We start from the raw sequence: 26,703 nt of genomic DNA on the forward strand, positions 1-26,703 counted from the left end.
TGTGAGCGACACACTGCATGTGTTGGTGAGTGTCAGCCACATTGAGCGCTACACCTGCTTCTCTTAAATGTTCACACAGATCACTAAAAACATTAATTCACATTTCCACAATTAGGTACTGAATTATAAGCAGAGTCAACTTTGCCGTCATGGTAGTGATGTACATTATTATTGTTAGATTACTACACAACATATGCAGTGTATGTCCAACAGAACACTTAATTTTACAACGCATTCCTGCATGAACATTGTATGTTGTATGGTTTTAATAACAAATGTGCCAATTAGGTTCACATGTACATTGATGTTAAGATGGGTAATGTACAGCTTGCCAGAAACATATTGTCATTTCCTTATGTGATGCTGATATTTAGCCATAAATACTCCCACTACACAAACTTTATGTTAATTATGTACACATGTCAATAAAATTCTTATGTTATTCTTCTATATAGTTGCTCCTGAAGCTCATGTGTTACCTGACACTGAACATGTCTCATCACCTGGCTCATCCAGCTCATCATCAAGCATGGAAGGTGAGTGTATGAGGTGCAGCACATCTAATGTGTACATTTCTAGATGTTAATTTGCCATGAGAAATAAATGCCTTTCACATGTAATTAACTTCACATCAGTTATTGTCACAGAAGATGTAGTTTTTCATGACAACATGTATCGTGTGTGTTGTAAACTATCACCTAGGAGTTGTGAGGATACAACAACCTATCATTCATTCTTCTTTCACACTGACTCGAAACATAATTGTTACTTCAAGCATAAACTTTTAATTTGACACAAATTAAAAATTATGGAAACATGTTATGTGTTACACTGTGAGAACAACTCTCATTATATTGAAAAACAAGTGCAAGTTGCATGCCAGTTCATAATGTCTTTCTTTATTTGTAGAAGCAGATGTTGCCACTCAAGGACAAATTCACTCAAGTGACCATGAAGATGTTCCCACTCGTGGATTAACCCAGCATTCAAGTCCTCCTGCTCGTGACACCTACTCAGCTATTGCAGCTTCTGAAGAAAGAATCTTGGGTGAAGAAAATCGTCGCCATTCAGAAATGATGTCAGTGCTTGAAAGGATGATATCACTGCAGGAAAGGACAATATCACAAATGTCACAAATTGAAAGAGTCATCATCCAAGTTCCTAAAGAAATACAAAATTTAAACAGGACATTACAAGTAATAGTTGTAAATCTAAGCCAAGCAAATCAGTTGCGAATTACTGCTAGAGAACAACAATTCCACTTTACCTCATCTAAGGATGGATCTTTACATGCTGCTACTTTTTCTCCAGAGTCATCAGTTCTTCATTCCCCAGTTCTGGATGATACCGATACAGTAGGTGCAAGTTCTGTGCAGGTCCCTGTCAACATCCAACCGCTTTCATCTGTTCAAAATCAGGAACGGACACCTACAAATGAGACACGAAAAAGAAAGTTAGGCCAACAATTACTACTAACCAGCTTTTGTAAAAAGATTAAAACACCAAAACAAGAAACTGCTCCAACCTCAGTCGTGCAATGTTTAGCAACTGGTTCACAACTGCCACAGCCCACACCAGTGCCCCTGAAGTGCCACAGCCCACACCCAGTGCCCCTGAAGTGCCACAGCCCACACCCAGTGCCCCTGAAGTGCCACAGCCCACACCCAGTGCCACTGAAGTGCCACAGCCCACACCCAGTGCCCCTGAAGTGCAACAGCCCACACCCAGTGCCACTGAAGTGCCACAGCCCACACCCAGTGCCCCTGAAGTGCAACAGCCCACACCCAGTGCCACAGAACTGCCACAGGCCAGTACAAGTCGTACAGTTAAGGCCAAAGTACTTGGCAAAGGGAAAAGGCAAACACAACAGCCAACAAGCAGGCCTGTGACTCGCTCTCAAAAGGATAAACAAAAATAAATAATTACATTCACTAAATTTGTTGGTATCCTGGTGGTGTTTACTGCACACTATTTCATGCATAGTGTATGTATGATCATGTACAGATGCTTGCTAACATTCAAGTATGTCCTTGTACACATGAATGTTTAGAAATGTTCACTGACTGAATTAAGGCATATGTAATAACATATGAATATGTATTAATCCTCAGTTGATTAATGGTACAACATTATTACACACTTGCCATGTTTATAGAAGCTGACATTCACTTAGCTCTTGTTCAAGATGAGATGTATGTGGGTTTGTTTGGTAATGTAGATAGTCATTGCATGTTAATATCATTGACATACAACTTTAAGTAACTATCCATATAACAGCATACATTTTGATGTTGTGTTTTCTGGTGTCTTAACTCTGTAACACATTACTTACCTTAATCTTCTTTCATAGTTCATAATATTGCCATGTGATAATGTATGATTTTTGGTTACAATAACAGATCTGTTAGTGTGTATGAATATATCTGTAGTCTCTGTATCTCTATGGATATATGTATATATACACACACACACACACACACACACACAGTATACATATACATATACATATACATATACATATATATATATATGTTAACTGATAAATACATATATATATATATATATATATATATATATATATATATATATATAGCAACTGTAAATATTACTGAATGTTCATTTGCATGTCTTAGACAGGTCTGCAACCCTGTCTTTCCCCATTGTCACCCAGCATACAGCACTTCCACTGCAGCAAGGGATTCTGGGAAATGACATGCAAATGAGCACTCAGTGCCACCTTTTGTCTCAAGCGCGTGTTACACAAGCCAATCCTCAAGCCAATGCATGCTGTTTTAAACACAGCTTTTAGACAGAGGATGGGATGAGATGCAAAGCCATTAAACCCACTCACAGACATGTTTCAACCTTGATGGGTATCATCAGTGTGAGGTTGGTCTTAATGGCAAAGCAGGTTTGAGACTAGACTAGGTAATCACCACTACTATTAAGGTTATGGTGGGTAAAAAAAGTGACAAAAACCCTCCACAGTAAAGCATAAAGCAACTGTAAATATTACTGAATGTTCATTTGCATGTCTTAGACATATATATATACTGTATATATATATCTGGCGCTGTTGTCAGCAAACAGGCCTTGTGTTAATGAGATATAAATGTTAGGACACTTGCTAAAATTATGGCATCAGTATGGCATCAGTATGATTGAGCCCATAATTCACTCACCTGTATTTTACTTTCAATATGATATGACAACAAGGCCTACTTACACACATGAATGGCTTTAGTTTAGCACTCTATATATAATATATATATATAATCAGAATTAACAGTACAGGCCTTCATGGCTCAAAAGAGGCCTTGTTTGCTGTTAACTACTACTTATACACAGCTCATTCAAATAGGCCCTCAGACATACTCACCCAGTAATGTTATAAACTGTAATGAAGTGTTAATAGAATTACAACAAGGCCTGTTAGCACACAAGGCCTTCAATGTACAGATAGAGATTATATATATATATATATATATATATATATATATATATATATATATATATAGATAGATAGATAGATAGATAGATAGATAGATAGATAGATAGATATAGATATAGATATAGATATATATAGATATATATATATATATATATCTACATATCTATATACATATATATATCTACACATAATATATAGTAAATTATATATAGATATATATATATATATCTAATTATATATATATTTATATATATATATATATATCAAGAGAGACTAACAGAGAGAGTCAAAGAGAGAGAGAGAAACAGAGAGAGAAAGAGAGAGAAAGAGAGATAAACAGACAGAGAGAAAAACAGAAAAAGAGACAAACATACAGATGTGTGTGTATGGTTACATCTAGCTAAGTGTAACCAGAAATGTGTTCAGCATAGCACTGTAGATGATTTCACACACATTGTTATTGTAATTAAAAGAGTCTATTTGTTATGCACATGTTGATTGCCAAAGCTGAAAGTAAAGTTTCGATTCCTGTGAAAAGAGTATCTTACCCAAAGAATTTCAGCCAATGATTGTAACAAATTTCTTGTGGGAGAAAACCTAGGCGTATAACTGCTATGTTGTATTATAACCTTGGAAGAAACCGCGAAGATAACATGTAACTATTCACACATTCAGCAGACATCCGTATGCGTTCAACTTCACACAACGTACACTTGAAGAGAGAAGAAATGGCAGAAGCTTCCACATTGCACAGCCATCCACGTAAATCATACAAATTTATGATTTATGAAGCAATCGAATCAACGCCAGAGAAAAGTGCAAACGTGGCCAAAATCTATGACTTGATCGAAAAGAAATATCCATACTACCAACAACCTGACATACAACGAAATTTTAAAACTTCTGTACGATTCACTTTATCCGCAAATGACTGTTTTGAGCATGTCCTTGATCGGCTAGATCAACGATATGGATGCTGGCATGTTGCGCCATCATTTAAACTTACCATGGAACATGGAACATATCTTCTTTTACATAGCATATTTTTGCCTAATACCAGTGACACTGAAGCCGCACCGACTGTCGCGTCTGCTGATCTACCTGCACCCTCTATTCAGCCAGACCAGATGCAAGATGGACATAACTACTATTATATGTATCCAAACTTATATGGGCAATACCAATGTGGATGGGAAAACAACCAACAACTGTACGTACCTCCGGACGTCTTGTTTGAAGAAGCCACTTCAGATCCATATGATGCCCTCATGGAGATGTGTGTGATTCAGGATTCAACGGTTGCCTCAACCATGGATTATACTGTTGTGCCTTCCTGCAGCGAGCAGTTGCAGCCAAATCAGTTTTGACTTCTACAAGAATGGTAAATACAAATTTCGTTATGCCTTTACTCAAATTATATATGTCTACAGTACATTAATAATATACACCATTTGTTAGCCAAATGAGTGGATATAGCTTAACATTGCAGACAGGCTTACATGCAGCGTTCACAAAGACATTATTTCCTATAACAATATACTACATGACGAACCATTAGTACACATTGGCGACGGAGTCCTAAATCCTAGATTATTATCGCTTTTAAAGTATCATTTCAACATGTTACACTAACTGTAACACACACACACACCTCATTGTTTAGCATTCAACATATAAAAACAAAGTGTCGCCCACATATGACGTGGGGCCGTGGTCATGTCCCAAGGCGTCCTTAAAAAGGCTTACCGATGCAAGCCCCGCCCCCAACCGACATGCGCGCGTAAAACCGTATTGGCTGTGCCCGTAGCTTATTGTTACGGTCAGTGCAGTGTGTCATGCGCGCGTCGGTGGGGCGGTGCGTGCACAGCGATGGAAGCCAATGTTACTTCAGTGGGAGGGGTGTTTGCGTGCATTTCACGGTGCCTTAACATGACGTCACACGTCTTTTGTTCGATCATTGGCTGATCGTCCGTTTTTTCCGTGGGCACACGTCCGTTTACAAAGTTTAGATATGTACGTGTCTAGAAGTGATTTTGTTTCGCTTCCATATCATAACTTCCAGCCATGATATGCATACTGCTAGCTGCACCATGGAGGGACATGTATTGAACGCATAGCGTACAGATCGTTTAGCGCATGCGCTAAGACTTAGTCCACACATTCGTGACGTGCGCAACAGACGTTGTGCGCGCACATTATTATGTATACAGGCACCGCATTTTAACAAGCCCAGGGACTGCACAACCTCTGGCTGTCACAAAATCTAAATATCCCCGTATCTCTTCATAAAGAGCTAAGATTGCTGCTGAACTCAAACGATAGCGACTTACAATCTCCTCCTCACTCATTCCACCTAACAGGGTTCTCTCCCTGTACAAACGAGGACGAGGCACAACTTCTCTCCTCTCTCTTCTCCTCTCATTTCCTTGCCCTCTCCCTCTCCTGTCTGCGTGCCTGTCCCTGCCCCTTCCTTGGCCTGTGACATCCTCTCCATCAGCAAGCCCCTCCTCCAATAGAATGTTCCTCCGTCTCATAAACATTCGCATCATTTTCAGGTCTGTAGCTGTCAATGCGCAGGTAATTGCCCTCCTTTAAATACCTATGTGATGATGTCAGGTGACTTGCTGAAGTGCAAGGTGTTACATTAACATATCCAAGTAGTACACTCCCAACATGTATGCATTAGCAATTAAAATAATTATTTCTGTGTGTTCACCAGGCAATCATGATATTTGAGAATGATGTAACGTTAAGCTTTGTACAAGCATTTATTGTCAAGTATTTCTGGAATGTGTAATGCATGTACCACTTCTGAACGCAACACTCAGTCATCTAATTAGGATACAACCATGATATTGACGTTGAGAAACTACGTTGCAACATGTGTAATTTGGCATGTTATTGTCACCTGTTCACATGAAGTTATTGTAATGTACATATGCATAATTTAATGGCATCAGGATAGTTGCTATTGATTCAGTTTCAATCGTGTAAAAATGAGTAACTATTATAGATGTGTGTATAAGTTAGCATGAAGTGATTCTAATGCATCATGTACAATGTAAACATGCAATGTTATTGAGTGTCCAATTGCGGACCTCATGAAAAGAGGGAGGTCACAAAGTACATGTAAACATGAAAACAAACAGCTACATTTACGTTTGATCATGCATTACACATTACAAGCATTGTATAATGTATAGCAACATTACTATACGCTGGATGTGTTAGATGTGTGAAATGTGTTACATCATATAATAAATTGAAGCACACTTAAGTAACATGTTTGATATGATGTGACCTGTTCCTTTAAGAGTTGAGTATAGGATTTTCCCTTGACACATCATAACATTAAGACTAATGTGACACGCAAATCATCATAACATAGAAAAGTACAATGTTATGCAAATAATAAACGTAACGGGTGACACGATGAAGTGAATGACCTCGACACTGTAATGCCAAGCACATTTGTATTATGAGCAAAAGAACATAAACACTACTATAATGTTATAAGTCCCCGCTCCATTGACTCCATTGATGTAGAGATTAGGTTTTTTTTTCTAAGTGCCATCCCGGCAACCTTGCCGATTGTTCTCCCCTCCAACTTGCCAACTTTAGTTGGCGGGACTAATTGCCGATGAAATCTCCATTTCTGAGTGCCGATCAGCACCGATAAGCTGATCGGGGCTACTTGAATACAGCCGATTTCAAAAAGTGCCAAAAAGTGCCGATAAGTGGGGATAAATTTTTTTCGGCAACAAAAACTGCCGATTTTGAGCACTTATCGGCGCTTACTGAATCTCAAATCCAATTTTGGTGGGAAAATGCCGATAAAAGCCTTATCGGCGCTTACTGCATGAGGCCCTAGGTCATCTTCAATTACGCTAGTTCTACCTGGCTGTGTAGAGAAGACTTCTTTGTTTCTTCTCACTAAATTCTGGATCTCTCGTTTCTGATGAACGGATAGGGTTTTCAGCTATGCTAACCTCTGGGTCAATTTCTCGATTCTCTGACGGACCTGGGGGTACTAGGGTTAACAAGACCTCTCTATCTTTCCAGGGCTTAAGTAGGTGTATATGGTAAATGTGCTCAGGTTTCCTCCTACCTGGCTGTCTCACCTTGTAATTTACTTCTCCCACTCTTTCCAAGACCTCATATGGCCCATGCCACTTAGCAAGGAATTTACTCTCTACGGTGGGAACCAGAACTAGTACCCTATCGCCTGGAAAAAAAATTCTGACCCTAGCACCCTTATTATATGTATTCCTCTGGGCCTCGAGCTTTTTCCATGTGTTCCCTCACTATAGGTAGGACTGCAGCTATGCGGTCCTGCATTTGGGCAACATGCTCTATTACACTTCTGTATGGGGTAACCTCGTGTTCCCAAGTCTCTTTGGCTATATCCAGTAAGCCCCTTGGGTGTCGGCCATACAATAGTTCAAACGGGGAGAAGCCTGTGGATGATTGGGGAACCTCCCTAATGGCAAATAACAGGTATGGTAACAAACAATCCCAGTTTTTCCCATCCTTATCGACCGCCCGGCGTAACATGCTCTTTAAGGTTTTATTAAACCGTTCCACTAAACCATCTGTTTGTGGATGATAGACTGAGGTTCTGAGATGCTTGATTTTTAGGAGTTTACATAACTCTTTTGTTACTTGGGACATAAATGGTGTTCCCTGGTCAATTAAGATCTCCTTAGGAATTCCGACCCTGGTAAACAGAACTATTAACTCTTTTGCTATGTTTTTAGCAGAGGTGCTACGTAGGGGAACTGCCTCCGGATATCGGGTGGCATAATCTAATATTACCAATATATGCTGATGTCCCCTAGCAGACTTTATTAGGGGTCCTACTAGATCCATAGCAATCCAGTCAAATGGTACATCTATTATGGGAAGGGGTACCAAAGGGCTACGATACGCTTTGAACGGGGCGGTGATCTGACATTCTGGGCATGAGGAGCAATAATTTGTAATTTCTGCCAGAACCCCAGGCAAAATAGAAGCTTCGGAGAAACTTTTCTTTTATCTTTTCCACCCCTAGGTGTCCCCCCAATGGGTGACTATGTGCGAGGTGTAATACTACATTACGGAATGTTCGTGGTACCAACAATTGTTTAGTTATAATTGATTTCCTTTTATCAACCCAATATACTAGGTCATTCTCTACCTCGAAGTAGGGGTAGGCAAGTGACCTATCTGGTTGGCTCGGAGTACTATTCTGGTCCCGTATATTCCCCCTTGCTTCTGCTAATGTGGGGTCTTCCCACTGGGCCTTCTTAAAACCCCCATGACTGACCTCTAGGTCAGCGAAAGTCTTATCCTGTTCTGGGGTGGTAAGCGCCTGTTCAACATCTTGATTTGGGGTATTCCCTACCAAGGTGGCCATGGGAAAGGGGATTTTACAGCACTCTTCCTCTTTCCCCTTTTTATTTGGGCCCTCGTCAACCTCTATTTCTGAAAAAGGAAAGGATTTGTTTCTTCTATTACTTCTTTATGGTCCGCTATTGAACTCTGGGCGCTATTCTGAGAGGAGGACCACATTTTTAGAAAATGGGGAAAGTCGGTCCCTATTAACACATCATGTGCCAATTTGGGTACTATACCCACTTTGAAATCTAAAGAACCAAACTCTGTTTCAATAAGAACATCAACAGTGGAATATTCGTGATTATCCCCATGTGTACAACAAATTGCCACTCTTTGTGAACTGTTTACCTGTTTTTTCCCAATGGGCAACAGGTATTCAGACACTAGTGTAACCATACTCCCAGAGTCAAGTAGTGCCCGAACCCTCTTACCATTTACCTTTACAAATGCCCAGAGATGGTTATTCAAGGGGTCCTCTGGGCTAGGGCCCATACATTGAGACCACAACGAATAAGGTAAAACGCTGTTGCATTGCATTGGTTCAGTATTTAGTGGGCAGATGTTCGCGGTGTGGCCCCTCTCATAACAATTTACACATTTAGGTACATAGTCTGTGTCCCACTTAGAGCCCTTTTTCGGCTCCCCACATTGGCTGTTGCTCTTAGTATGCGAGTCACTGTTGCTGGTGCTGTGTGAAGGCGGTCATCGCTCTTCAGCCCCCCTTAACCCTGGTACCCTTTTACCGTCTCTGGAAGAGTCCTGGAACCTTGGGTAGTGGGGATGCTCCATGACTGTGGGTTGCAGGTGCTCTTCTGCTGCATTGTACCTTCCTACGAGGGCCACCAGCTTGACTGCATTGTGGGGGTCACTCTGACTGACCCAACGGCGTAGGGCAGAGGGAAGTTTCCCCAAGAACTGATCCATGACCAACCGTTCCATGATGTGGCTTGCTGAGTTGATCTCGGGTTGCAACCACTTCCGAGCGAGGTGGATGAGGCGAAATGTAATCTTTTCTGGCGCTGAGGTGAGGTTATAGAAGGGTATGCTTGAGATTACTTCTGTTGAGCTGTGACCTCAGGAAAAGGAGAGAGAAAAAGACAAAACATGCAGGAAGCCTGCAATGGTGTATTACCCAAGGGATAACATAAATACAATGAAGGAGCAATTTATTACAAAGTTAAAATAACCATGGATGACAATGAATAAACATGAATATAATATAAATGTAAATAAAATGATTAAAATGCTTGACAATAGATGAACAATAGACAAGTGCCTAAGCACTATCCACAATCTTGCACTTCGGAACTTAGTCCAAGATTTCTTTCTTTGCTCCGCCTGGTTAAAATTGAAAACCTACTCACCAGACGTGAATAGGAAATAAGCACTTGGTTTTTTGGTCTTTGCCGTTGAGATCGCCACTCGCCTGGTGGTATTTTCGTCTCTGCAGCCGGGGATCACATTCTGTGCTCCTACGTGAATTGCTTTATTGGAATGCACACGATCCGCTCGCGCGATGACGTCACCAGTGTTTGTCCTCTGCTACGGTGGCTCAACGGTGCCAAACAAGGTGGATGAGGTCATACATCTGGGATCGGGTGGCTTTATCCAACGTGAAGGACTATGCGTGGAACCTTTGGGCACGAACGGCCATGGTTACGCCAAGGCGGGCGAGGATCTCGAACTTCAATTTTGCATAGACGTTAGCTTCGGCTGGCTCTAGATCAAAGTAAGCCTTCTGGGGTTCGCCGCTTAAGAAGGGTGCGATTAGACTGGCCCACTCAGCTTCTGGCCAACCCTCTCTCTGTGCCGTGCGTTCAAAAGTGAGAAGATAGGTTTCAACATCATCCGAGGGCCCCATCTTCTGAAGGTAGTGGCTTGCCCTGGTAATTTTCGGGACTGGGGCTGCCTCTGCCAGTGGAGTCTAAATGATAGTCCCTCTCAGGATCTCGAGTTCCTGCTGTAAGCCCTGGGCGAACCGTTGTTGCTCCTCTCTCAGCAAGCGGTTTGTCTCTTGCTGGTTGCATTCGCGTTTTGCAGAGCTGCATTCGCCTCTTGCAGGGCTACATTCGTCTGTTGCTGGTTTGCATTAGTCTCTTGCTGGGCTATTAACAGCTGTTGCTGGGTTGCATTTGCCTTTTGCAGGGCTGCATTCGTCTGTTGCTGGTTTGCATTAGTCTCTTGCTGGGCTATCAACAGCTGTTGCTGGGTTGCATTCACCTGTTGCTGGATTTCATTCGCATCTTTCTGGGCAGCGACATTGCGTACCAGCGCACTCACCACGTCTTCCATCTTGTTTGGAGAGAAACCCCCCCCCTTTTTTTTTTTTTTAAAGTTCTTTAACCCGCAGACCTTTTAGTATTCTGCCCGCATTCTCCACCATATGTGACAAACGGCTTACTCCGGGGCTCCGCCGTCTGTCCTGGACTGTTAGAACATGGTCTTTTAGGGTAGTTTAAATGACGAGGCGTAACGTGCTGTTCCTTTAAACGGGCGATTGCCTGGTTTATTCAGTCCAAGGCACTGAGACTGCCACACGGAATTCAAAATAATACATAAGCAAACAAATACTCTGCTCGTCTGAGCAATAACTTAACTATGGTTTTCCCTGACTGGGGTTGGACTGGCTTATCCAGTTCCAACAACAAAAATAAGGAACTTTGCCGTTTTAGACAAAAGGAACAGAATGATTTAACCTGTTTGGTGAGAGGCGTTTCCCCTCTCTGCTTCCAGCAGCCTTCCTGCCTCCAGGCTCTTGGGGAGAGGAACCAGGAAATCAGCCTTAAATACCTGATCTCTAACTAGCAGGACAGGTGACAGAAATCAGGCAGCAGAGAAACTCTGGTCTGGATCCCTCACCCCTCAGTTCCAGCACTTGCCAAACTGTGGGATGGAGTGCATGCATTCTGAGGCTGCACTTTCCAGCCTAAACAGGATAGAAACTGTTCAGTATTCTGGGAGCCCTATATATGGAATTTATCACCATACCCTGGTTTCTGTCACAATATATATATATATATATATATATATATATATATATATATATATATATATATATATATATATACACACACATTGGCTTAAGGGTTTAACATGTAATGTGGCCTTGAGACAAAACGTGGCACTGTGTGCTCATTTGCATGTCATTTCCCAGAATCTCTTGATGCAGTGGAAGTGCTGTATGCTAGGTGATAATGGTGAAGGGCGGGGTTGCAGACCTGTCTAAGACATGTGAATGTGCTCAAAAGTAATATTTTTATATGATATATATATATACACACACACATTGTCATACCAAAAAAACCTCTGAAGCACTGATAATTGGGACTTTGTTCCCTTGTTCTCCTCATTTTATAGACCCAGGAATCAACAGAAACTCCTCCCATCTGTTGTAGCTTCTGTAACCCCCATCATTTCCAGATGGCATCTAGACAAATACATCGTACCTACTAACTGTATGAAAAAATTTGATAAGACTCAATAGGTCACATCATTTATATAAAATAATAAAATCAATCTAAAATAGATCAATTGTATCTATATTTGTATACCTAATACATATATTTTCACATATAAAATCTTCTTTGACAGCAGACACTCCTCTTGATGCATTCTGATTTCATAACTGGTTTATTTCCTAAAACCCTTTAATTGAAAACCATATATTTTCACATATAAAATACACCAACCCAGCGGTCAGTATATTTTCTAACTAAAGACACCTCTATACATATCATTATTCAGAACATATAATAGTATATATCAGGAAATGTTTAAGGAACAACCCAAATCGAGTTCAATATACATGTCACAAGGGACTAACGTTTTCATTGTGTAGATCCATTGGGTCTCCCTCTGAGACAGATTCACTATTCTATTGCCACCTCTCTAATTTAGGTCCACAGCTTCAATACCCATAAGGATTAACCCTTCTGGGTTCTGATTGTGTTATCTTTAAAGTAAAAACACTGTAGTTCAAAGCCTTACCACCCTCCCCACCAGACCCCCCCCGACTTTGTATTTTATTGGATTTTCATAAAGTACGGGGTACAGAAAATAATGGGGGAGAGGGTGGTTGGGGGTTATGGGTATACAAATAAAGTAGACATTGGGGGATGGGGTTACAGTTCCGATAGATCAGCGTCACAATATCTGTTGCCATAGTCCCACCCTTTACACATGACTGGTATTGTACAGGAGCCGAGCAGGGTTTTGTACATCAGAATGCTAATTTTCTGTCCTGTTTCTACCTTATCGTCATTTGGGTTCTGTTTTCTATGCATGGTTTTACTGTAGTTCCCTCTTCACCTTGACCCATTTATTTGTTTGCTATGTTACATAGGATACAGAACAAAGAGAGGAACCCTGGGTCATTTATGTGAATGGGACCCTATTATATACTGTAAAGCCCTACATTGAGACTTTTTGATTCAGATCAACATATAGACCCATAAAAAATAAAAAAAAACAAAGGAAGAGGATAGGGGGACGGGACTGTCACCACCCATAGAACCCAACAGCTCTTAAGGATATCTTGTGCCCTCTCATCTTCCCTATCCCTGATGGGGCCTTCATTCCTTCCCAGGCGTAAGATCTAATAATGCAACTTTTGTCCTACTGAAATTTGATTTAAAAAACAGATTTCAACTATTAGTGTTCAATTATAGTATAAACTCTTATAACAAACAAATGTCTCCCCTCCAAACACAACAACACAGCGTCTATAAAACAGCACCAGAGCACCAGGCTTGCCCAACATTGGTTATCAGTTCATATATGAAAATCCTCCCATTGATCAAGAAAGAGAAAATCTGCAAAATTTGGGTCAAGCCTTGTGCCCATGTGTAACCGCTGATAATCTCTCACAAAACCCTATAGTTTCATGAAATAGAGATTGTCATGTTAATGCCTTTAACATATTCAGTTGTTTTAACAATACAGCAACCGAGTTGAGAATAAAAACAATGCATTTGGGTATCAAAAGTAGAATTCAACATACTGGTAGAGGGGTGTTATGGCAAATAACACGGGAATTGTCATATTTCAATCACACGACCTCTTGAGGAGTCTAATAGGTGGTAACGTATTAGGCTTTCTGCTTTTATTATTTTATGAACCTGCCTGCATTTATATATTGAAGGTGAAAAAATAGCCCGGCGCTAGTGAATAATAAATGGTGCAATAAAGTATTAGTGTTGGAGCACAAAACCCCAAAAGGAACAACCTCTAAGTTCAAGGAATCAGTGAAAATTAAAAAAAAATGGGAGTACTATATAAAATAGGCAAATGTGAACTATAAAAGTTAAATAGCGTAATAAAAGAAACAAACGTCTTAAACCATAAAATGGTGTGGGGTTCTCTTTTATGCAAATTCTTCACACGCAGTGAGCAGAATTCTTCCTCCAGGATTTCATAAATAGAGAAAGAAAAATATCCAATAGTGTAGATTCTACAGGTATATTTTTCTTATGACATATAAATCTTCAATGGTCACACTCACATTTTCAGAAAATTCAAAAGACAATATACTGTACAGGCGTCTTTGGGTGTGATCCTTGGCAGGTCCTTGTGTAGTCCCCGATGTTTTATGTCTCTCTCCTCATGGCTCAGGGGAATGCCAGCTCACTCTCCTGGCGTTCACTTCCTGGTTGTGACATCATGAGGTCTCGCCAGATGTGGGGTTTGTAGAGAGAGGAACTGCTAGGCGAACCTCCGTTCACCTCCCTCTCCTCTGCGCTGTGGTGCTGGCTCAGGATTCGGCTCCAAACTCTACGAGTTTCACCATAAAGCTTTGTCAGGAGTCTGCCTTTATATATTTTATAGCTTTGTAACCGCATTTTCTGGCACATTTTGCTACATTGGGTTTTTGTGTTAATTAAATCGTTAGGTAAGTGAATCAGCTGGATAGATGGATGCTTTAACCCCTTTCACATACACATGTCCTGTGAACACAGGCGTGGCGTTCCTGACCAAGGGGGAAAATATGTGGCCTCGACACATTCTCTTATCTTGTACCTGTATGGTGAAGTTTTCTGAACTTGTCCAAGGCATACTATAGATATCTCAACTATATCACAGACAAATTCAGTGAAGAAAAATTGCATTGAAAAAATGCAAGTAGCTTTAAAGAATAAAATAATGACATAAAAAAACTAACAGACAGGATGCTATGGATGGTCTCCCTCAAAGATGACAAAAGTGGAGATTTACGGAATTATGGTGGATTTATCACAACTGGTTGCAACTGAGATTTTATCACACTTTGGCTGATTTATAGGTTTAAAAGGTTGTTTGTGTAGGTCACACTTTTTTTTGCAGTGCTGTAAATCCGGTTCTTTTCATGAACAAAGAAACGAAAAAAGAAAACATAATTATCCAAGTAAATACAGTATGCTTTTCCAACTATTGTTCTGTCAGATTGTGCCCTTTTAGCTGCTGTGCTGTGTACTTTTCATCTTATTTAATTCCTTGAATCAAAGGAAAGGCTTTTGCTCTCTACACCTGGCCAGTTTTATCAAAGGGTAAAATACCAGCTCAGTCTTTCTCTAGGAAAGTGATTTTCTCAGTCATCTCCTTTTATCCCTCACTGAAAACTAAACCAACTGTGAACAGGACGACTAAGGCCTCGTTCAGGGTGCTGGCTTCGGAGGGAGGGCGTGCTGCCGTGCTTGCTGCAGTGAGAAACAAAGTATTCAATTTGAATACTGGTTGTCAGGGTAGCAACCGCCCTGTCTCCGAAGCCAGGAGTAGAAGCTGACTACAGTTTCAATAAACTAAAATTTCGTTTTTTGGAGCTGCAGCAGCGTCACTTGGACCTAGGCAGCCAATGAAATCATTCTTCAGAATGATTTCATGACTGCAACCTCGATACTTACCCTGCTGTGTGTAACCCCGCCCCCTCCCCAACGCTGAAAAGTCTGCTGGGGGATAAACACAGATCACCCAGCAAACTGCCGCACTGCCTCCCTCCCGCCCTCCCTCCGAGTCCTGCAGCTGGCACCCTGAACGAGGCCTAATACCTAATGGTGATGCTAGTATTAAACAAACAGTAATTGCTCAGGACCCCATCAACTCAAGACTGTCTATGGTCACAGAGACATTGATGTAACCAAACGTCCATTAATGTATATTTTGTTTGTCCTAAACCCTCAAATCTCACACATTTTTAGATGCCCGTTTCTTGGTAGCTGTCGGGAACAGAGAGGGCGTGGTGAATAAAATAAATAAGCTCCTAATCCTAAAAACAATACTTTTCAAATAAACATTCAGTTTGTGCATGGGTTTGAGTAATATAATAGAAAGGTGAGGGGGCAGGTACTGTACATGTAGCATTCCTAAAAGGTATGCATCCTTCCAAAAAGCTAGAACTACCATTCCAGCGGCCACTGCACTTCTTCTTGGTTATAAAACCTGTTTTACCTTTTTAGTGGGACAAAGAGAAATCTGTCACGCCAAAAGCATCAATCCAAATCAAATTACAACCAGTAAAATATGTGCTTGGTGTTAGATTCGTTTGTTAATATTGTGGGACTGAATGCACACTGGTTTTGTGTTGTTTTTGTGTTTGTTTTTGCCTTACATTTTGACCTTCATGAAAACACTCCTATACTGTAGTGGAGATTTCGCAGAAAATGAGGGTGTCTTTCTAGAACTGCGTTTGGATCTAGAAGAAAGTACTGTGGAAAAACGGTATTTAACCTGTTGTAGCAGTTACAAACAACAACAACTTTTACATATCAGTTATGCCAGAGACATAAGTGGGATGAAGTCCCTACAAATCATGAAGCTCACTTGTATGTAAATCAGAACTGTAAATGTTATACAAAGCTATCCAGCCCAGTAACACTTGCTCTTCCAGTATTGTTCCTCTTCTCAATTCTTCAACCACAAACATTAAACTCTACCATTACATTTAAGTCCTGCCCTCCAGCACTTCCTGTTATTCTGTGGCTGACCCATCACACTTACACACCTTTTTAGCACTGCGCCTTATATATGTCCAGCAGCACCCCTACACACAACGCCCATTATGACCTTATCCTTCCTTCCCAGTAGCACTGCTTGTCAAATCAAGTACTGTACTAATTATAGCATTTTGCTGCAAATATGAAGACAGTTTTGTGTGCTCCTAAACCAGGGAGGAGATAAGAGGGAGGTGTAGGGAGGAGACAGTGGAAAGGCTAGGCACAAAAGCACGTGAAAAGATTTTAATGCATGGTTTCCACGGGACAATCTGTATGCAAACAGTTTAATTAATGGGTGCTGTTTTGGTAGTGCTTTTCTAAAGATGAGAGGTGGGGTAGAGGGAGAAATAAAGCAGAGCAAGCAAGATAAAAATGTAGGGAAATGGGTAGAGCATATTGTATGGAAAAGTAAGAAAGCAGAAGCTTGCATCTTTTTGCATCGATATATCAATGTTCTTTTCTCCCCTAATTTTTGCCCAGGTGCATCTTCTGAAAAGTATCAATATGCGGAGTTACCCAATGCACACATTATAGTTAGATATATCCATGTACATCATTTTGTTTTCCACATAATCTGCCAGATCTAAGGTGGCATAAAGAAACTGGGCCACATGTATGAAACTTTTAGTAACAGTTTTCCTGTATTTGGCACGACCCAAAGTAAATAAAATAGTGTGGTGAATTATTATTTGTTGTGCATTGCTCACATATATATTATAGACACCTAAAGTGTCTTTGAAGCAGAATTCAAAGCAATTACAACAACCCTTATTGTGATTTTTGCAGAAGGCTGTTGTCACGGTAGACCAGACAGTGATTGCACACACCAGGCAGAGTTAAATAAATGGTAGTTTATTCTGGCAGGAGCCAACAAGGAATAACACAGGGCTCAAAGAAGGCAATAACTTACCACAACTTGGGATACAGGGGAATTCAAGCTCGCTAGGTGTAGGGTGCTGCTGAAGTTAGCTTACCCTCTGTGCCACCTGATTCGTCCATCCAGATTATCCAAGTAACTCAGGATACCCACCTCCTGGTGCACAGTTCCCCTTTCAGTTGGTCTCTTGACACTGAGACCAACCATGAACAACTGAGGACCCGTGATCGGGATCGGCTTCTATAGTTTCTTATCCTCCATTTGAAATCATAGAGGACCGAGTGACGAACAATAAGTGGAGTCCTATCCTCTACTGAGCCAAATCAGGAGCAGGGGGACGTACATTTTGAACATGTATATACAACATGACTGGTAGGGGCAAGCAGCAGGCTTAACCTTTAACATACTGTGCCCCGCTGCCCCTACGGTCATAGGTGTCCACAGGGAGCACATAGGATATGGTGGAGGCACAGGATGTGTGTTGCTGAATTAGGTACTTAAAAGCTGCAGTCCACCCCCCCCCCCACACCCTCCCAGGTCCCCACCCCCCTCCCTCCCAGGTCCCCCCCTCCTTTTATTTTTTCCCCCTCTCCCCCCACCCGCTCCTTCCCCCGTGTACTCCCCCCCAAAGGAGACCAGAAGGGCTCTAAGGTAATAGGAAGAGCGAGCACAAGAGGTGAACAATGAGAGGACCCGAATGCAGCACTCCTATGCTCAACCCGCGGGGATGATACCGATTATGTTGTAATAGGAAAAGCTATAATAAGCAAATGAACCTGAGCTGGAATGTGTTGATACTCTTACTGTCATGTTTAAACCCGAGTGAGCAGTTTCACTTAAAGGCACGAGAGAATAAATAGGACGTTACACAACTGATTGTAATTAAACATTTTGGAGTCTAGAAAGGTTAACGCACACTGTGGAACTGAAGTTGAAATGTTGGCAGCCCTATACCCCAGCCAGGCCCTCCTAGTAAGAGAATGTGTACCAATATGGCAGGAGAGAACGCACCCCCCCACCTCCTTTCCCCCCCAGTTCCGCCCCCCTTCTCTCCCCCCTCCCCTCTCCCGCTTCCCCCCCCTCTCCCCCCTCCTCACCCCCTCTCCCCCCCTCCCCCCAGAATTCACCAAGTACTATACTGATTTATATAACCTAAGATCCAAAAATGGCCGCCCGAACCAAAAGTATCAGATTTGATAAAACAATATCTAGATAGTTGTCACCTCCCTACGCTAAAAGAGGAGGAAAATGCAGTCCTCAACGCAGAGATATCAAAAGAGGAACTAGAAGAGGCGGTCAAGATGCTTAAACTTTCTAAGTCCCCTGGTCCTGATGGTTTCACCAATGTTTACTACAAGAGATTCCTACCCATACTATCCAGGCATCTATTAAAAATGTTCAATCATTTTATGGAGGGGAATCCAATCCCCACCTCAATGTCTCTCGCAAACCTAGCCATCATATACAAGGAAGGCAGAGACCCGATGCAATGTGGAAGCTATCGTCCAATCTCCCTTCTCAATAATGACCGCAAATTATACAGTAAAATACTGGCGAATAGGCTAAACCCGATCTTACCGAGACTTATACATAGACCAAGTAGGATTTGTCGCGGGCAGGCAAGCCTCGGACAACACTCGTAAGATAATCAATATTATAGACCATGTCAACCTCACAGGAACCAAAGCAATACTCTTGAGCCTAGACGCAGAGAAGGCGTTCGATTGAATCGACTGGCTCTTCCTTGACCACACTATGCGTAAATTCGGCTTTAAAGACGCATATCTAGAAGGGGTCCGTAGACTATACTAAGATCCGTCAGCAATGGTAAAATTACCATGGGGCAGTCTCCAGAGATTTAATATTATAAACGGCACAAGACAGGGATGCCCTTTATCCCCTCTCCTCTTTGCACTCACCATAGAACCCCTGGCATCCACAATTCGAAACAATAGGGACATCCAAGGAGTAGAAATAGGATAAACACAATATAAGATATCTCTATTCGCGGACGATATCATCTTAACACTCTCCCAACCCCAAATTTCCCTCCCCAATCTCCAAAAAGAACTCAAAGACTTCGGGAAAATATCAGGCTATAAAATTAATAGCGATAAATCTGAAGCGTTAAATCTAAACCTGCCAGAGCCAGAGGTGAAACTCCTCAAACGAAATTTTAGCTACCGGTGGAGTTCCTCTTGTATCAAATATTTGGGAGTAAAGATACAGAGGAACTACCACTCTCTGTACCAACATAATTACCCGCCCTTATTCCGGAAAATCAAACAGGATCTTGATAAATGGGGAGGATACCAAATATCATGGATCGGGAGAATGATCTCGGTCAAAATGAATATACTCCCCAGATTGTTATATTTCTTCCAGACTCTCCCGATTCACATCCCTGGCTCAGAACTGAAAACTATACAAAAACAGATCTTTCATTTTATTTGGCAGGGTAAAAAACCCAGAATCTCCAGGGCAGTTCTGCTTGCCACAAGAGGGAGAGGGGGTCTGGGAGTCCCAGACACTATGAGATATTACCAAGCCACCCAGCTGAGACAGGTAGTAGTCTGGAACGTAAACCCGAGCCAATATTGCTGGCTAGATATAGAATCGCAATACGCCGGCACGCCTTCACTGCCAGCATGCCTTTGGTCCCTGAGCAGGGAAGATATGCAGACCAGCAAATTCAAATTGGGCCCAATGAAACACACATGGGAGATATGGACGAAATGCAAACTTAAATTTAAGCTCACGACCTCTAAATCTCAACTCATCCCAATTATTCGAAATCCCAAATTCCCGCCTGGTTGTGAGCCTAGACAATTTGACCAATTTACAGTTAAAAATATCAGAGCAGTTGCCGACCTCCTGAGCTTTGGGCAGTTCCTGAGTTAACAAAGATTGCGAAACAAATATGAAATGGCAGGACTGAACGTCTTCAAATACCTGCAAATTAGACACTTTATCCAAACACTATCCCCAACGTTGGAATTTCCCCCTCTCACTAATTTTGAACGGCTGTGCAGGGAAACAGCCCACCAAAAAGGTCTCATAACACAAATTTACGCGGAACTGTAAAGGGCAACAGATGCCCCCACCCATGATTACATGCTGCATTGGGCAGCAGAATTGAACATAGTTATAGACCGAAAGGACTGGGAAAGTATTTGGGAAGCAGCCTCAGGAACTTCCATATGTAACACAATCAAGGAAAACATTTATAAAATACTGTTCCGCTGGTATCTTACCCCAGTTAGAATAAATCAAATCTACCCCTTGGCCTCCGATCTATGCTGAAAAGGCTGTGGACAAAAGGGAGACATGGCACATATTTGGTGGACATGTCCGGAAATTCAGAAATACTGGGAAACCATACAGTCTATAATTAAAGAGGTCATAGGCCTCACCATACCTATTGATCCGCTGACCTACTTGTTGGCCAGGCCAATAGAGAATATTGACCGCCCAACAAGGAAATTAATCTCCTTCATCCTCACGGCGGCTAGATGTGCGGTGGCCGCCTCATGGAAGAAGGTGTCTCCCCCCACCAAGCAAACAGTCAAGAAAAGAATCCAGGAGGTAATGCTCATGGAGCAACTATCAGCTGTCTTGAAAAGGACTACGGTCTCTTTCTACAAAGTATGGGAACCGTGGCTGATACGTTCAGCTAATTAACCTTGTCACAACACCCCCCCCCCCACACACACACACAATTAAGGATAATCAGGTCAAAGGAGAGACTCCATATGGGACACTGAGGAGGATGGGACATCCCCCACCTCCCTCCCTACCCACCCCTACTACCCTCTCTGTTTCTGTTTCCTTCCCCCCCCCCCCCTCACTAGCCCCTATGGCCCGAGAAGAAGGGCCAGGGGCATGTTGAGACTATGTCAAAGAAAAAATCCTGTATGCTGTATCAATGCCTAATAAAAAAAATTGAAACAAAAAAAAGCTGCAGTCCAACAAGACAGGCATCATGTGGCAAAAATAGGTCTGGTTAGTTAACAATCTGGCAGCCGCATTCAGGACTAGTTGCAGTCAGTGCAGCTCTGCTTCAGGAAAACCCAGGCAGGGCCGGCTTGATGGCAGTGCCATCTGTGCCTCTGCAACAAGCCCCAAACTTACAGAGGCCTCGTGCTCATCCCCACAACAATTAAACTGATTGCCATGGGAGTGTACGGGCCTCTGTAACAGTCTCATACCTTGTCCGGTGGCATCTCCTCCTGCAGTGTCTCAATGTAATGGCACTGTGATATCACATGGTACCTGTGTGCCATGACATCACATGGTGTCGTGTCACGTGATGCCGAAACGACATGACGCTGCATCGTTGGAGGAGATGCCGAGCCGGACAAGATAAGAGGCACTGCAAAACCCCCTCACTGAGTCCCACAAAATTCCAACATAGGTATTGACCAAAATAGGGAGATTTTTATGGATAAAGAAATGCTTACTCCTGTCTATGTTCCTCAGGTGAAAGAATAAGGATTTGATCATCGCTGACACCTGATGTTTTAGGGTCAATTTACACCAGGGAGCCACACACGATCAGACTTTAGCAGTTTGGAACCCAAGTTCAAGGCCAGTTGGCTGACCCCACTGCATCATTATGTTGTCATCAACAGCAAACTCTCACCACTAGAACCTCTGACTTATTAGGATTCAACATAGGATTTAATAGATTGTAAAATGAAAAATGATGCATAATTGCCTTCTTTGGAGCGGCACTCTGTGTCTGGGTCTGTAGGTTGTGCTAAACCTTCAAGCTAAAAATTGCCACCAGTCTCTGCTCTTACAAAGGATGTTGAAGTCCATGTTATTAAATGAGTATTAGAGAGATGACCCTGTTTATAGATCTTGAAATCTATTGATATCAATATCCCCCTCAATATCCGACTGGCACCCGCTCTATCCACCTTTAAGACCCATCTTAAAACCCACCTCCTTAACGAAGCATATGAGTAGCTCTGTGTCTGGTAATATACATGTAGCCCCCTGTAAACAGCACAGGCTATACCTATCTTCCTCCTACTGTGGTAAGTCCTGTTAAGGGCAGGCACCAGTAGTCATCATGGGCGTCCGCAGGAGGGGGCAAGGGGGGGTGCTTGCCCCCCCTGGATCCAGGGCCGCCAACAGCGGGGGACTGAGGGCACTGGCGTGACAGGATTTAGCGCGCTCACGATGTGCAAGGAAGCGCGCGCGTCTCTGCAAAAAAAAAAAAACCTCCCTTGTCTCCTGATTGGCTGGCGCGTGTTGGCACGCTGCCAGGATTTTTTTTTTTTGGCCCTCGCAAGCTCTATCTGAGCTTGCATAGCGAGGTCCGCCTTTTCCTGCATGGAGCAAGTTGGATAAGTACTGCTCCATGCCACTCTCGCTTCCTCCTTGTCCTCCTGCTCTGATTCCCCCCCGTTCCAAAATCTTCCCCCTGCTCTGGTCCCCCCCGTTCTGATTCCCCTCCCCCCCCTGCTCCGGTCCCCCCTTCCCATTCCGATTCCCCCCCTGCTCCGGTCCCCCCTTCCCATTCCGATTCCCCCCTGCTCAGGTCCCCCCCCGTTCTGATTCCACCCCTGCTCCGGCCCCCCCCCCGTTCCGTTTTTCCCCCCCCTGCTCCGATTCCCCCTTGTTGCGAGTGTCTGAGTTTGTGTCTAGTGTGTGTGTCTGAGTGTGTCTGAGTGTGTGTATGCGTGTGTGTGTGTGTGTGTGTGTGTGTGTGTGTGTGTGTGTGTGTGTGTGTGTGTGTGTGTGTGTGTGTGTGTGTGTGTGTGTGTGTGTGTGTGTGTGTGTGTGTGTGTGATCAGGGGGGAGGGAATGAATGTGAGGAGGGCGGATTCAGGGAGTGGGTTTGAGTCAGAGGGGGATAATTGATGGAGGGAGGAGAGTTAGGAGACAGGGGGTGTAATAGAGGAAGTGAGGAAGAGAGCGGTGAGGGGGGAGAGTGAATGAATAAGAGAGGGGGTAAGAAAGAGATGGGGCTACACCTTGGGACTATCTGCATTAGAGTGGCACCAGACAAGGTGTGTGTGTGTGTGTGTGTGTGTGTGTGTGTGTGAGAGAGAGAGAGAGAGAGAGAGAGAGAGACTGTGTGTGTGTGTGTGTGTGTGTCTGAGAGTGAGAGAGAGTGTCTGAGAGTGAGAGTCTGAGAGTGAGAGAGGGATTCTGAAGGGGAGGGAGTCTGAGGGGGGGGAGTCTGAGAGAGTCTGAGGGGGAGAGAGTCTGAGGGGGAGAAAGTCTGAGAGAGTCTGAGGGGGAGAGAGTCTGAGGAGGAGAGAGTCTGAGAGAGTCTGATTGGGAGAGAGTCTGAGGGGGAGAGATTCTGAGGGGGAGAAAGTCTGAGTCTGAGGGGGAGAGAGTCTGAGAGAGTCTGAGGGGGAGAGAGTCTGAGGGGGAGAGAGTCTGAGAGAGTCTGAAGGGGAGAGAGGCTGAGAGAGTCTGAGGGGGGGGAAGTCTGAGAGGGAGAGTCTGAGAGAGTCTGAGAGGGCGAGTCTGAGAGAGTCTGAGAGGGAGAGTCTGAGAGGGAGAGTCTGGTCTGAGAGGGAGAGTCTGAGAGAGTCTGGTCTGAGAGGGAGAGTCTGAGAGAGTCTGGTCTGAGAGGGAGTGTTTGAGAGAGTCTGGTCTGAGAGGGAGAGTCTGAGAGAGTCTGGTCTGAGAGGGAGAGTCTGAGAGGTAGAGTCTGAGAGAGTCTGAGAGGGAGAGTCTGAGAGAGTCTGAGAGGGAGAGTCTGAGAGGGAGGGTGTGTGTGTGTTTGTGTCTGTCTGTCTGTGAATGAATACAGACACCAACCCACAGTCAGTCAGTCACTCACCCAAGTGTCAGTCACCTACCCTGTCACCCACACACCCCCCACACCCACTCTCTCTCTCTGTCTAGTTAAAATTATGCCCCCCCCCCCCCCCTGAAAACATTTCTGCGGACACCCATGGTAGTCATCATGGGTTTTCCCCCTACCAAGCCCTGCGTGGTAGATGCAGGCCCGACTCTGCTGCAGGCATGAGACAGAGGGGAGGTTCTGCTGACATCATGAGGGGTGGGGATGAGTCTATTTAGCAGCCAGCTTCTGTGAGTGACTGTCTGTTCTGTCCGAGGAGTTGGAGGAGACAGTGCGGTCTCACCTGTGCAGTCGTACAGGAGCAGAGAGAGGAGAGGAGAGACTCAGCCACTTTGAGTAGAGCTTATAGTACCATAGACCCGGTGGACCAATGCCTCTCACCCCAAGTCTGGGGTGATGGGGAGAATCCATTCCCCACCCAGAGGATAACCTCTGAGGTGGGCAGCTGGGTATTGACGCCCCAGCCCAGACCATCCTGTCAGAAGAGAGACTTGGAGGGAAGGAGAGGAGGAAGGATCTGTGAAGGGAGGAGAGTGGAGTAATCCGCGGGACATTGCTGTTGTTGTTTTGGCTGCTGGTCGCCACTACATTTGGAGTCGCTGATCTGACAAATAAAGAGACAATACTTTTATACAAAGACTGTTGTGTGAGTCTGGAGCATTCACCCTGGGACCAAGGGGGTTCTTCTATACAGGTCCTATCCCATATCCCTGGGAGTATAGAAGATGGAGGCGCTGCACCACTAAGAAAGCATGGAGGCTACCACCCCAGAAGCCTGGTCCTGTCTCCCCAATAACAACGCGGGAAGCTCAGGCCCTCCTGTTCCTTGCAGGTATGCACCACCACTACGCATGTAATCTGCCCTCACGCACCCTAGACACCACAGATGAGTCTGGGGGGGGGGGGAACAAGGGTTACATACACATCATACATAAAGCTTGGCCCCCTGCAGACGCACTTACCAAAACACCTTTCTACTGTCTCTGTGCGTTCTTCCTACTTACAAATTATATTGTAAGCTATTCTGAGCAGGGACTCCTTTTCCTAAATGTCTGAAGCGCTTCTTCCGCTGTATGTCAGGTGTATTACTGCTTTGAAGCGCTGTGTACATTAACGGCGCTATATAAATAAAGATATACATATATACATTAATATATACATACTATATTGATATTCTTTTTTCCTTTACTTGCTAAGTAAATTTGATGCCATCATTAGACAAACTGATAAAAGTAGAGAGCAATATGTACAGCAGGCATGTCAAACATGCGGCCCGCGGGCCGCATGCGGCCCGCAACGGATATTTTTGCGGCCCGCTCACAACCAGCGCGGCGGTCGTGTGTGTCGGGCGAGCGCGTGGGCGGCGGTAAAAAGTTTTGGCCGCGGGAGAAGCGAGCGCGGGTGTGGGGGAAGCGAGTAGCACGGGTGGAAGTAAAATCTGTCCTGCAGGGGCTGGAGGCGTACGGTGGCCGGGTGCAGTCAATCTGCACTCGTGCCGTGTGTGGGAGGACACGAGGGCGGAGTCAAAACCCGGCGGAGAGACTGCATTCTCCTTGAAGCCTGGTAAACCAGAGAGATCATGGCCGCCCCCCTCCATGAGGTGCAGAGAGTTCAGCAGTTCAGTGGAGATCCCACGGACAGGGGTATGTCTTCACAGCAGCCCCTCTCCCCCCTGTCAAATCTCTGTGTGAGCTGCACGTGCAGAAGGAGATCTGTGTGTGCATCTCTATATATGTGTGTGTGTGTGTGTGTGTGTGTGTGTGTGTGTGTGTGTGTGTGTGTGTGTGTGTGTGTGTCTGAGTGTGTGTGTGTGTCTGTCTGAGTGTGTGTGTGTGTGTGTGTGTGTGTGTGTGTGTGTGTGTGTGTGTGTGTGTGTGTGTGTGTGTGTGTGTGTGTGTGTGTGTGTGTGTGTGTGTGTGTGTGTGTGTGTCTGTGTCTCTGTGTGTGTGTGTGTGTGTGTGTGTGTGTGTGTGTGTGTGTGTGTGTGTGTGTGTGTGTGTGTGTGTGTGTGTGTGTGTGTGTGTGTGTGTGTGTGTGTGTGTGTCTGAGCGTGTGTGAGTGTATCTGTGTGTGTGTGTGTGTGTGTGTGTGTGTGTGTGTGTGTGTGTGTGTGTGTGTGTGTGTGTGTGTGTGTGTGTGTGTCTGAGCGTGTGTGAGTGTGTGTGTGTGTGTGTGTGTGTGTGTGTGTGTGTGTGTGTGTGTG

The sequence above is a fragment of the Ascaphus truei genome, chromosome 3, assembly GCF_040206685.1.
Source record: "Ascaphus truei isolate aAscTru1 chromosome 3, aAscTru1.hap1, whole genome shotgun sequence".
Taxonomy (NCBI): Eukaryota; Metazoa; Chordata; class Amphibia; order Anura; family Ascaphidae; genus Ascaphus; species Ascaphus truei.